This window comes from Oenanthe melanoleuca, chromosome 1A, assembly GCF_029582105.1.
Source record: "Oenanthe melanoleuca isolate GR-GAL-2019-014 chromosome 1A, OMel1.0, whole genome shotgun sequence".
Classification (NCBI taxonomy): Eukaryota; Metazoa; Chordata; class Aves; order Passeriformes; family Muscicapidae; genus Oenanthe; species Oenanthe melanoleuca.
The window spans coordinates 50,425,669-50,438,201 of record NC_079334.1 but is presented as its reverse complement, the minus strand read 5'-3'; the positions used below and the strand labels follow the sequence as shown (position 1 = coordinate 50,438,201).

At 36.7% G+C, this 12,533-nt stretch overlaps 1 protein-coding gene across 3 annotated transcripts in view; it reads left to right on the top strand.

The window, feature by feature from the left end:
- The window catches only part of GRM8 (glutamate metabotropic receptor 8), a 307,752-nt gene that overhangs the window by 149,003 nt on the left and 146,216 nt on the right, over positions 1-12,533 (top strand). The gene's annotated exons all lie outside the window — the stretch shown is intronic.

Genomic DNA, 12,533 nt, shown 5'->3' with positions numbered 1-12,533 from the left:
ATAAAAACCATGCATATCTAGGAACTTTGCAGAGATATTATTTATTTTCTTAACTCATCTCTTTGAAATTACAGTTGCCCCTAAAAATATTAGTAGAAAGAAGTAAAATTACTCATGTGTGTATGCAGTCACATTCTGAAAAGTTTGTAGGACATATTGAAAACCAGAATGTGAATCTTTTAGAGGCACACTGACTTGCTGTTTTGTTTGACTAATGGTTCCATTACCATCAATTCACTCCTAAAGTGGTTTCTTTTCTTGATGAGACCTACAGAAAATTAAGAAAACCAGTGCAGATTCAGTTGAGATACATGAATTTAGCACAGTTCTCAAGAGGCACTGAGGCTCAGGAGGGATTGTTTTAGAGTTCACAGAAATAGCTCTTGCTCTCCCTCTTTGTGCTTTGTGTGGGGATGTTTAGGCATAAGAGTTAGAAAGGGCAATTCTTATTCTTTCTGTTCTTTTGTTGTTGCTTCCCTTCTCTTGGTTCCCTTTTGAAATGTATCTTCTGTACAAACACAAAATAATTTTTGACATTTTATTTCTATTTCTGAAATGTCTTTTGCTGTTTTGTGTGAGTACAGTAATCTCACATAAAAAGCAGGAGCCAAGTTGACTGTTGAATCTTTGCTGCCAATCACATCCATTGGGCACAAAAGATTTTGAGGTAATATGGAGTGACTTGCAAAAGAAAAAGAAACTGTTGATACAGAAGTTCCTAGTATTTTCTCTACTAGTTAGTACTTGATTTACAGGATATAAGCAATTTAAAAAAATGAGAAAAAAGGCAAAGCAAATGGTATAACAAAAGAAATTATTTATCTTTCTATTGTGATCTCTTTAATGATTAATTATGTTTGATATTAAAATATTTCAGTTTATTTTGATCTTAGATACCACTAATACCAGAAATAAAATTATATATTTTAATAATTACATTAATTTTATAATATAATTAGTAAGAGTAAACAAAGTTGTTTAATAATTTCATCAAGTAGCAATGGAAATACCTAGGATTGCTTTTATATCATGAACATTTTCAACATTTAGTAATTATTCACCCGTGAAATGTCCCTGATTTATAAGTGATTGCTCATCTTTTGTGGAAGGGAGTTCAGACTGGTCACCTGTAAACAGATGTGGATGCTTTTAAATCCACCAAGTAGAATTTTATTGCAGAAGTAATCCCTGCAAAATCAATGGGACATACACAATGAACTTTAGTATAATTCAGTGTAGGAAAGGAGGTCAGAATTTGGCTTTCAGTGGTCAAGTGTAGCCATTAAATGTACCAATTATAATTCAGTATTTCCAGAATATTATTTGTATCCAGTATTTGAGTTAGCTGTTTTGTATGAAGGGCTCTTATGAAAGGTCAGGTAGAAGTACAGGTGTGCTTCTACCTTCCTTAATTTGTGTTAAAATCAGGATAGAGGGGAAAAAAGGTGCATTTGTTATATTGAGCTTACATTGGTTTAACTGCATGAGTGGGCATAATGATTTGGACTCTGGACTAATGCATATTTAGGGCTTGCAGGCTTGCACTTGGAAGCAGCTCATGAGAAAGGATTTACTTAATTCTCCAACTTCTGGCAGGCCACCTCCATATGTCACAGTAAACTGCTTAGACTGATATGACTTACCCTGTGAGGATGCCCATCTCTCTTTACAGATTGCAGATAGTCCTAGATGACTAAATTGGATCAGGTGTCCCACTTTTGGATTGCTCAGACCAACTGAAATGGCTCTCATTTCATAGTTGCACTGATCATCACTTTATCAACAAAGCAATCCTTCCCAGTTCCTGTAAGATCCTGGTGATAATGCTAATATTTGTTTATAGTAATTGTGACTCTATTAATTAAAGAGATAATTTAGCATTCTTACAGGTACTTTCACACATAGAAGCAGAAGAACTGTCAATGCATGACAGTCCTCTGTACACAGATGATCAGAAAATATTCCTCAGATCTGAGTATGTGACCATTTGCTTTTTGACTATACCACAGATTTCAAGGATGCAATATCCTGTGGACTTACATGAACATAAGTCTGCATCCTGTGGACTTGTGCAAAAATATTTTAAAAGACTTGTTGAAAAATATGTACATTTTTGTTTCATATTTAGATTTTGCTTAAAAATTAAATATTTAATTACGCTGGCTGAAACCCTTTAATGCAGTGAAGAGATGAGACCAGGAAACAGAGAAATTGAGGGTTTTAAATCTTTGATGAATCTACATAACTATGTGATGTGTCACTCAGACAAATACAGACACTGGTGTTGTGATCTTGCATACCCTGTGGAAAATAAATTGCTTTCAGTTTCTTAAAGCAATACCATGGAATGAGGTTTGCTTCCTTCAGTGGTATCTCCATCATTAGACAATGGCTGTTTAATGCTCTGGGGTTTTTCTGCTCTGACTTCAGCATTTATTGAAGTTTTGGCAGCCAAGAATGGTCTTGGTTGATTTTTTACTTTGTTAAAATGTAAAACAGAGGAAGGGAAAGTCTGTGCACTACATACATTCCACCTGACCCAACAAAGTTAGAAGATACAAATGCCTTCAAAGCTCTGCAGTGATGGGGCAGGTGGTGTGCTGAGGTCATGCTCTTCAGGGTTCCCTTCCTCCCAATCTGTTCTTTACTTTCCCATGTGCTTGAATACAATATATTCAGGCCAGAGATTGAATTTTAGAGATTTTGTTGTTGAACAGTCTTTCCTGTTCTATTTTTTCAAACAAAGAAGAAAAGAGATGGGGCATTTGCACATCATCAACTGGAATTTAAGTGCCATAAGCTTTGTTTGGCTCACAAAATACAGGTGCTTTTTCACTCTTAGTACTAGATTCTGACTATTGGTAGACTTTTTCCTGAGCTGTACTCTAAAAAGAACAGTTCTTCAAAGACTCACTCTCAGGTAATACAACAATTACTCTCAATCTTGAAATGAACAAATAATTTCCAGCATCAAAAACACTTCAAGGTAACTTTGTAAATTGACTGTGGCTTTTGAAACTACAGCAAGCAAGAAAGAAATTAATTTTATACCTTTTAAATTTCAGAAAATTGACCAGGTCTCTAAAAGTGGTAGTTTTAGGAGCATTCTAAATCCTGGGTTGGAGAGTGATAGAATAATCTCTTCAGTTCATAGAACTGCTGTGAGGAATATATTAGAATCACAGAATCCTTAAGGTTGGACAATGCCACCACCACCATTGAGTCCAACCTTTGGCCAAACATCATCATGTCCAGTTGTTTCAGTTTCAGAAATGATCCTTTATTTTGCAAATAAAAATCTGAATTTTTTTAAGGTCACTTTCCATTTTATCTGAAATGTTTTTACCCATTCCTATGTGAAATAATCTTACATGTAATTTAAGATGATAATAAAGGAAACAGGGTTTGAAACACCAGACCAAAGATTTTGCAACTTAATTTTGTTGTGATAAAATACAAGGGATGTGTAGTGGCCAGATCTTCAATTCTGTGCATGAGTGTTGCTTTATTGACATGAAGAGTTATGAGATTTGAGAGGATATGGCCCCCCAAATGAGAGTAATAACTTGATTTTTTGGTGGAAATCACAGAGTGGTCAGTAATCAAAGGCTGAGTGGGATAAGAAAAGCTTTAAAGGAATGATCAGAAGGAAAGCTACATTGCTTTCACTTCAGAAGACAAGAGTTAGCTCTTATGAGTAGGGTGAAAATAAGCAGAGCTTTGTAGTTGAGTCGAACAGAACCTGGAAATAGAGACAAGAAGTTTGAACATCCTATGACAAGGGGAACCAACCAAGAGTTTGATCTCAGCAATACTATATTCTGAAATTTTCTAGTATCAATGAAAGCAAATTGTTTATGAGAGTGGACTACAATGCATATTACTCTTTTGGTCTGCTGTTATGTAGTTCTGTTTTCCACAGTGTATGTATATCTATAGATATTTATATATATATAGAATTTTTTTTCATTTATCATGAATCTCTCTTCTGAAAAAAAGAATTAAAACAATTAAAACTTCTTGTAAACTTGTTGGCAATCACTGGTATGTGGCAGAACTGTTCCTTTCTCCCTCCTTCCTATTCTTAGGTGAAGGAAAGCATTTAAAATGACTGCTGTTATACATTAAGAACCTATTTTGGAAAATGGGGAAAAAATGTAATTAAGGTCAAAACCTTTATTCGTAATTTATTATTCAGGAAATCCTCTTGAGAAGCAGGACTGCAAAGAAGATCAATCTTCTATTTTAGAAAGGATTTTGGCATTTGGAATTGAAATTAAACCAGTCCACTTTACAATTCAAAGAAAAAAAAGAATTAAACCTTATTCCATCCAATGAAAATACTATAGCATGTTAGCTAACATAAAAATAAAATGCATGTAACCAAAAGTTTCAGACTGGTTCAGTTCTAAAATGTGACAGTCCCATTTTCAACATAGTCCTGGCTTTCTCTACCATTTTCCCTACAACACAAATCTTGCTTAGTAGTTTAGAAAGTTGTATTTACTGTAAAGGGAACTACATTCTGTGGTGAAGTGTAACTCTGTAAAAAACCCTCCCCATAAGTCTATAGCTTAAGATGAGGAGAAAAATGTATGATTTGGGACCCAGGAAAAAAAAAAATCAGAGCAGTGTATAAATTTTATTGTGTACAGTACATGCATGAACAGTAAATATTTATCTAGCACACAGTTGAAGACAATAATGATAGAGTGTATGAATGACATGCTGATTATGATGAATTACACAGATAAAAGCCTTGACATTGATATCTAGTAGTTTTCCATGTCTCTGGACAATGGATTTATCCTTCTATGGGGCTATTTTTCAGCAGAAACTATCTAAATTGGGCATTTGACCTCTTCCTCAAAATCAAAGATATGATTGTAGAATGTCAGGTGGGAGCTGGGTAGACTCACCACTTAACAGTTATGTATTTCCTGAAACCCAGCTGTATCAATTCCTACAAGAGAATGAAACACTGTGAAGAGTGCAAATATAATGCTCTTGTAGGACTTTTTTATTTTAAACATTTCCAAAAATTGGAACATTTATTTCTCTTCTTTTTTATTGGCCTATTATCCCTTAAAAAAAAATAGGATGAAAACTTTAATGAGTTACTGCACATGTATACTGCACAGGGATGGGTTATTCAACTATTTCAATTTTTGAAAGACCAATTTTTGGCAGTACAAAGACATCAAGGGATGGAGCATATTTGGTTCCTGATGAGTTAATGTTCAAGAAAGATGTGATTTCCCTGGTTTGTTTATAATTCAAAGTACATTGGTAATTGTGGAAATCTCATCTTTACCATAAGCTTTCCTAGTTCAGTAGATTTCTTAATGTCCTCTCCTATTTGAGGGGACTGTTGTGTTCAAAGATTCACAGAATTGTTAAGACATCTAAGATCATCTAGTCCAACACTGCCATGTTCACCCTTAAACCAGGAACATGTTCTTCTGATATTTGTTAAACCCAAGCTCCTCTTTCATCAATAGACTTTTCTTCCAGGTGTTAAAGCAGTTCCTTTTTAACTTTCCATACAACAGATAAATTCTTTTTACTGAGGTAAGAGTGGACTCAGCTATGTGCACACAGATACCATTCCAGCTGTGAAATTATGTGAGCTGGCAGGCTTTGGTGGAGGGGAAGCACCTGGTGACTGTGGAGTCTGAATGGTTTTCAGAGCTCAAAATTAAGTAAAGTCTTCAGTCAATCAGAGGATATTTTTCCTTTTGTTAGGCCATGTGCAAACTCTGAGATGTTTTGTTTCTGAAATGTGCATTGTATTCATGCTGTGAGGTTTCACTGCCACATAGAACTGATAATTTAGGGTTCCCACATTTTATAAATGTTCCCACAACTTACAACTGGTAGCTCAAATACAGACAGATAGGTAATATAGGCTGTGAGAAATATGCTATACAAACTTAGGTCCATTCATACCTTCCAATAAGGAGAGAGAAAACAAGGACATGAAATGTTACTTCTCTCCTGTCCCAAATCATCTGTTGCCTACCTGCTTGATTGTTTATCTGTTGCATGCAGTGGTTTGTTAATCATACTAGCCCATAAAAAGCTTTTCGACCTGTAGATGCTGCCTGGCCTATCTTCTACCATTCTCTTGGGCTATGTCAGTTACATAAATTGACCTTAATGAGGTGATTCTGAAATGAATTTCCTCTTTTACAGGTTAAATATTTTCAGTAGAACTCAATTGTGATGAAGCTTGAAGGACTTGCATGGAGACAGCAGCCTGAGCCTTGTGTGGCTGTGTATCATTCCTCATACTTGCTAGCATTGTGCTGGTAGACTTTTAGCTTTGGAAGTGGATCTGTCCTTGGTTTTACCTTTTTTACAGCATGCTGCTTCATACTACTGCAAATCATTCTAGTTGCAAGGTGAAGGTGTTAATTTTCAAACTTGCCTTTTTCCTTGAACTTTCCAGTTTGTTATAAAAGCCCATTCAGAGGATGGAGGATGTGCAATTCATAACTCAGGTGCTGAATTTTTCCTTTGAGGTGTGAGTTCTGAAAGAAACTGAAATTCTGGCACCATAGCATTCAAAGATTTGTACAAGAGAGAAATTCTGACAGTAAAGGAGGAGCCCCAAACAACAGAGTTTGATGCCTGAAGCAGAAATTGCTAATTTATCTCAGCTGTGAAATATAGGCCTTAGAACAGATGGAGAGAATTATGTACATTTCACTGTGAGAAAGGGAGAAGGAATTTTATTTTTATATTGTCTGCTTATTTAATGGTTTAATTTCTTTGTTTCTTTTATATCTTTTCTTCACCTTCTGTTTGCACCATAATCCATTCTTCCTCCTTTCCATTTAATTTCATCTGTCGAGTTTATTGAGCTATGTCAAATCACTCTGTAGAAGCAACTTTTGGAATAGTCTGTTTGTTAGGTCTTAGAGTATAATAATTAGGTACATTCAGGTAACATTGAAAAGGAACAAATAGCATGAGTTTTCACAGCAGCTTGACACAGTGACACTCCTGTGTGTAAAAATAGTTTTGACTTTTCTCACTTACAGATGCCAGTAGTCTTTTGTGGCAACTGATCCCTAGTTGAGACTTTCCTTTACAGCTTGAATGCATGACTTGTTTCCATTAGCACTGTCAGGGTGTTTAAAATCGACTTGCAGTTTTGTTTCATCTACATGATGACTCAGTGGTAGAATGTATTAATAAAAGTTTAGAAATAATAACAGTGTTTACCCTTGAATTTGGAAGACTTGGAGGATGTGCCTTAAGAGTGCCACAGAACCTGTGCAGGTTCACACAGGAATAGATTTGTTTCTTATGCTTTCTGAATTTCCTGTGGAATGCTGAGTGCATTAGGATCCATGGTAACCAAGCCTGCTGCAGAGCTGTATTTCTGTGCTGTTGATAATGCAAGTCCATCTAATTAGCACCAAATGTCAGGGTACTAAGAGGAGCAGGTGGCACCATTTGTATCTGAAGTAAATACAAACACAGTATTTATGTGCAAAACCAGGCAAAATAAAGCCTTTTATAAAGTCTGTTATAGATGGCTTGTGTGATTAATAAGGTCTGAGAGAGAAAAGATAATTATAGATTGTGACCCATGAATGGAACTGATAATTTCAACTCCAGGTTGAACCAAATGCTACTGATAGGAAGTATTTTAATCTTGAGCCCTTGAAGACCTAATATAAGACTGTAATATTTGGCATTTTTAAAGTCCGTGGTTCATCCTCAGTTCATGTTATGTTTTAAAAATTGTTAGGAAAAATGAAAATCGTGAATGAAAAGAAAGTGGAAAATTTAATCACTTTGATTTTATGAAAGATTAGAGACTGCCAGCAAGACCTCCTATGCAGTGTCTTTGGGTGACTTTAAGGACCTAAAACTCTGTGTGACTTGTATTATACATAAAGACTGTATTATACATAAAGACTGTGCATAGGTCTGAAGTGAAAGGGAACTGCTATTGATCTGTCTAGATGCCTTTATAGACATAAAAGGAGACATGCCTCCAGAAATCTAGCAGAAATCATTGTCTGGAGGTGCATTACACTTGTCAGACAGGGAGTACATGTCCAGGAGAGATGCAACTTATGGGCTCCAGTAAAAACTTAACTGTAATCCATAAAAACTTAAGAGTAACCCATGCTTGTGCCACAAAGTATTGCAGGGCTAGGAGCAGGAGTAGGACTGAAGATGCATTTCTGTCTCAGAAATAGTTTCTCCCTTGTCAGATGTCAGTTTTTGCCAGGAACAAAAATAGCCCAGGATGCTGTGATCTCTTGTGTCTCATACCTGATCCTATCATGGACAATTTGATTTCCAGGGTGGGACCCCCTGTGTGGGACCTTCCTCTGGTGCAGCCAGAGTGTCAGATTCCAGCACAGAGCTAAACTGGTGCTTGGGCACCTCTTCTGTAGCTCCATGGAAATGTGGAAGGTAAAAAACTGAAAGGTATAGGGGTCTTTACATGGCTGATTCACACTTTGCAAATTTCTCCTGTGATGACTACATTGTCATCCTGACTGCAAACACTAAAATTAACTTTTATGCTATATCAGTCTAATTAATCATCTAATACACAAATATTCACTAAAGTGAAATATACCATCTATATTAAAATTTTAAGCTTTTTCTGAATTAGCTCAGTAAATCTGGCAACTGATACATAAGATTTGCAATTCCATCCACACTATGAAAATACTGTGCTTTTTTTTCATATTAGAATTTGATTAAAATATGTGCTATCTATTAACACATTATTGAATGTATTTTATTCTCTTCCATTCACAAATTAGATATTAAGTCTTCCCTTTCTTTTTCTTTTTTCCATTAAAGGCAATTAGATGTTGAGGCAGAAAAGAAAGGGAAAACATGATGAATGCTTTAACATATACTGTGAAACTCCTGGAACCTGAAACATAATAATTTTAAGAGAGTGAACATTTAAGAAGAAATAATTAAGTAAAATTAGTGTCTAGCAGGTTTAGAAGTACAAAACATATTGTACAGAACAAAAAATAAATAAACTTCCAGATGAAAAGAACACCCAAACATATCCAGAAAATATTAGGAGACTAGGGTAAGTAATAAAGAAAGAATATAAAAGGCAGCATTTCCAAAAATAATAACATACTCCTCCTTGCAGCTATAAAGGAGAGCAAAGGAGCCAAACCGTTTAAGGGGAAAAATGTAACTGGGCTTAAAGAAGCAAGTAAAGCTATTTTTTTAATGTTAAAACTTCTCATCATAAAATAAGCATTGCAATTCAGAACAATTGCACAAAACCATCAGATCCTTAAAAATAATATCCAGAAAGATAATCTTCAGTACAAAATATCAATTGGTTAAAAAGGAAAATAAATACAGCTAACTTTACAGCAGCATAGCACATTCCAATAATATTGTCTTACTCATCTGCTTTGCAGGGTAGCTGGCAGTAATGTGTGACTTGTTCTTCTCTGAAGCAGTTAGGGAGAGAGCAGTATTGTAGGTCACAGTCTTTGTTCTCTTTTTGTTACTTTAGAAAAACATTTAAAAGCTGCTGCTGGTTGAAATTTCTCATGGTATCTCCAGTTTGTTGATAAAATCCAGTACTTGAAGTGACAGCCCCCATCTCCCCAAGTACCTTCATATGTTTCTGAGTCCAGAGAACCCCAACTTATTTAGGGTGAAAATACCAGTGACTGACTGCACCCTGCTTCTTTGTCAGGGAGTGTTTCCTGCTGCTTGCAATATATGAGGCACTTCTGTGTGCATAGAGTAAATAAGGGTCTTATGTCCTTCCAAAGAAAAGCTTCTGTTCCTACTGGAGTCCTGCTCTGAGGCTGTCCAAAGTCATTCTCTTGCTACAGAGAAGTGTTAAAAGACTATGAACAACAGTGGTCTTCTTGCCTCAGAGAAGCAGTGATTTCCAACTTGGTTTGTCCTACAGCACCCTTGGAAACTTACAGAGAGCAGATGATTGCTCTTTGGACAAGATTGCTGATGTGACTTGGTTCCTGTAGTCTGTCTTAATGTAAATTCCTGTCCCTCCAGCCCTGAAGAAGACAATGATATGTTGATTTTCAAAATAATAAGTATGATAAGTTGTCATGCGACTGTGTGCTAATTTCACACGGGCCAGATCAGTCACTGGAAATAACTGTGATAAATACTCTCCCAGACACCTTATTGTTTGTGTGCATGAAGGAATGTGGCTGGACAGCAGGCAGGAAGGCTGCCTGAGATTCCTGAGATCAGTGCATAGATACTGTTAGACATAGATAGATAGATAGATAGATAGATAGATAGATAGATAGATAGATAGATAGATACTGCTACACCACCAGTGTCATGGTACCATGAGTTTCCACACAAGAAAGTGGGGAAACTGCTTTTTTTCTCTAGGCACAACTGAACATGGTTATGGGGGAGAGTGAGATAGGACAGATGGGGAGTGATAAATGTCACGAGTGGGGATGCTGCTGCACAAGTACAGGCTGAGAAACTCCTCAGGGGAGCATGGAGATGGCAGAAATCCACAGGAGGGCTGCAGAAGCTTCCCTGAAGGAAGGGTGAACTTGATGGGAACCCTGAGAAGACCACAGAAAATTTGTTGCAGTCCAGGAAGCTGATAAAAATTGCTGACCTAGAAAAAAAGAATGGAAGTACCTACTGTGTGAGGTACAGTGAATAAGGGAAAGATTTGTTTGCAAACCCTTTTTTTTTAAATCTGTCTCACTATATTATACTTAACTGGACATGCAAAAGTCAATTGTTTTAGTGTGTGTTTTAATAAATCATTGATGCTTCAAGCTATTTTAGTGTCTTTAGTCTGGTCACTTTTAAGAGAAGAGTACAGTGGTTCCAACTTCAGAGTTATGGCCTGCTGAGAGCCTGTCACAATAATTTTTCAGTCACTCTCTCTCCTGTCCTGCTCACTTGCACAAGGGCAAAAAGCAATGGCTTTGCAGAACCTATTAGCCTCTTCTGCACTGCTTTAGTACACTGCCTAAAGAAATAAAAGGAACTCTTTATGACTCTCAGTATTTATTTGTGTTTTACTGTGCTGAAAGATAACCATCAGGCTTTTATATGGATAAAAATAAACTTAATTGCATGCAAAGTCACATAAAGAGATCTTAGCAGGAATGTAGAAATGTTTAGAGATTTTCATTGATACGTGTCTGCTCTTTGAATTAGATGAGTTCAGACTCTGAATATTGAAAATGACTAAACTGTAAAAGATAATGGCCACTTTTTAGTGTCAGAGGAAGTCACTAATCTGTCATCCCTGTGAAAAATCTAAAAATGTGGTTTAGATCACAGATCCATCAAATTATTCAAAAGAAAATTACTTTATAGATATATAAAAAAAACTTTGCAACTCCTGAAATCTAAGTTGAGGACCTACAATGTTCACAAAATTTGAGAAAAAGAAGAAAATGTTGGGTCCCAAATCTGTCATTTGCACTGCTAGCATTTCATGTGCAGACTCTTTGAAGATTTCACAGTGAATTCAAATGTATGAATCTAATAACAGGCATGTCACTTGGTCCTTCTATGCTGAAAGTGATCCTTCTTGCAAAGAAGTCTGAAACAGGCAGTATGTTCACACTTATCTAGTAGATGGAAAACCTCAAAGTTGTCTAGAAAGAGGGAGCAGAAGCCTCTTTTATAGTTCTAGTGAGAGAATTTGTGCCAGGGGAGGTTTAGGTGGGATGTTAGAAAAAGGTTCTTCCCCAGAGGGTGGTTGGGCACTGGAGCAGCTGCCCAGGGAAGGGGTCACAGCCCCAGCCTGACAGAGCTCAGTGCTCTCAGGCACATGCTGTGATTCTTGGGGATGGTCTGTGCAGGACCAGGATCTGGGCTCCATCATCCTTGTGGATCCCTTTCAACCCAGCATATTCTGTGATTCTGTGAGATCAGTATTTTTACAATCCATCTCCAAAGCGAAACAGGAGAGAAATTGAGACTGGAACTCTGTTCAGTACAGTTAGCTGTACAGGAACACAGCAAATTAGTCTCTAAAAAAATACCACAGTAGTTTAATGGCAATGGTATTTGCATTTGAAGATCCTGTGACTATAATTTAGATGCCTGTAATTGGCAAGCAGCTCTTCACCTGAGATCCTGGAATCACACAGCCCTTTTCCCTTGCAAAGACTGTAAGTAGCCAAGATGGTACTTCTGGAAGGGTTGATTCAAAAAAGCTGAGGGTGGCAGTTGGGTACTCAGTGTAGACTGAGATTTCACCAAGCCTTGATCCTCACAACTGTTTTTTTATATAAATCTTGTCTGCTTATCCTGCTGATAAAAAAACCAAATGGGTAGAAAGACAAAGAAGGGAGAGTGTCTCTGATGAAAGATGATTGTTTTAGAGAAGGGTCTTTCTGAGCAGACCTGGGCTGAAGGCAGCAGGTTTACAGGCTTAAATTACTCAGTAAGACACTGAAGTTGTACAATGGTCAAAGAGGGGGATTAGCCAAGGGAAGCAGAATTTCAGGAGTAGGTGGTAGAATTGTTCCAAAGTCTCATCACTGATATATATG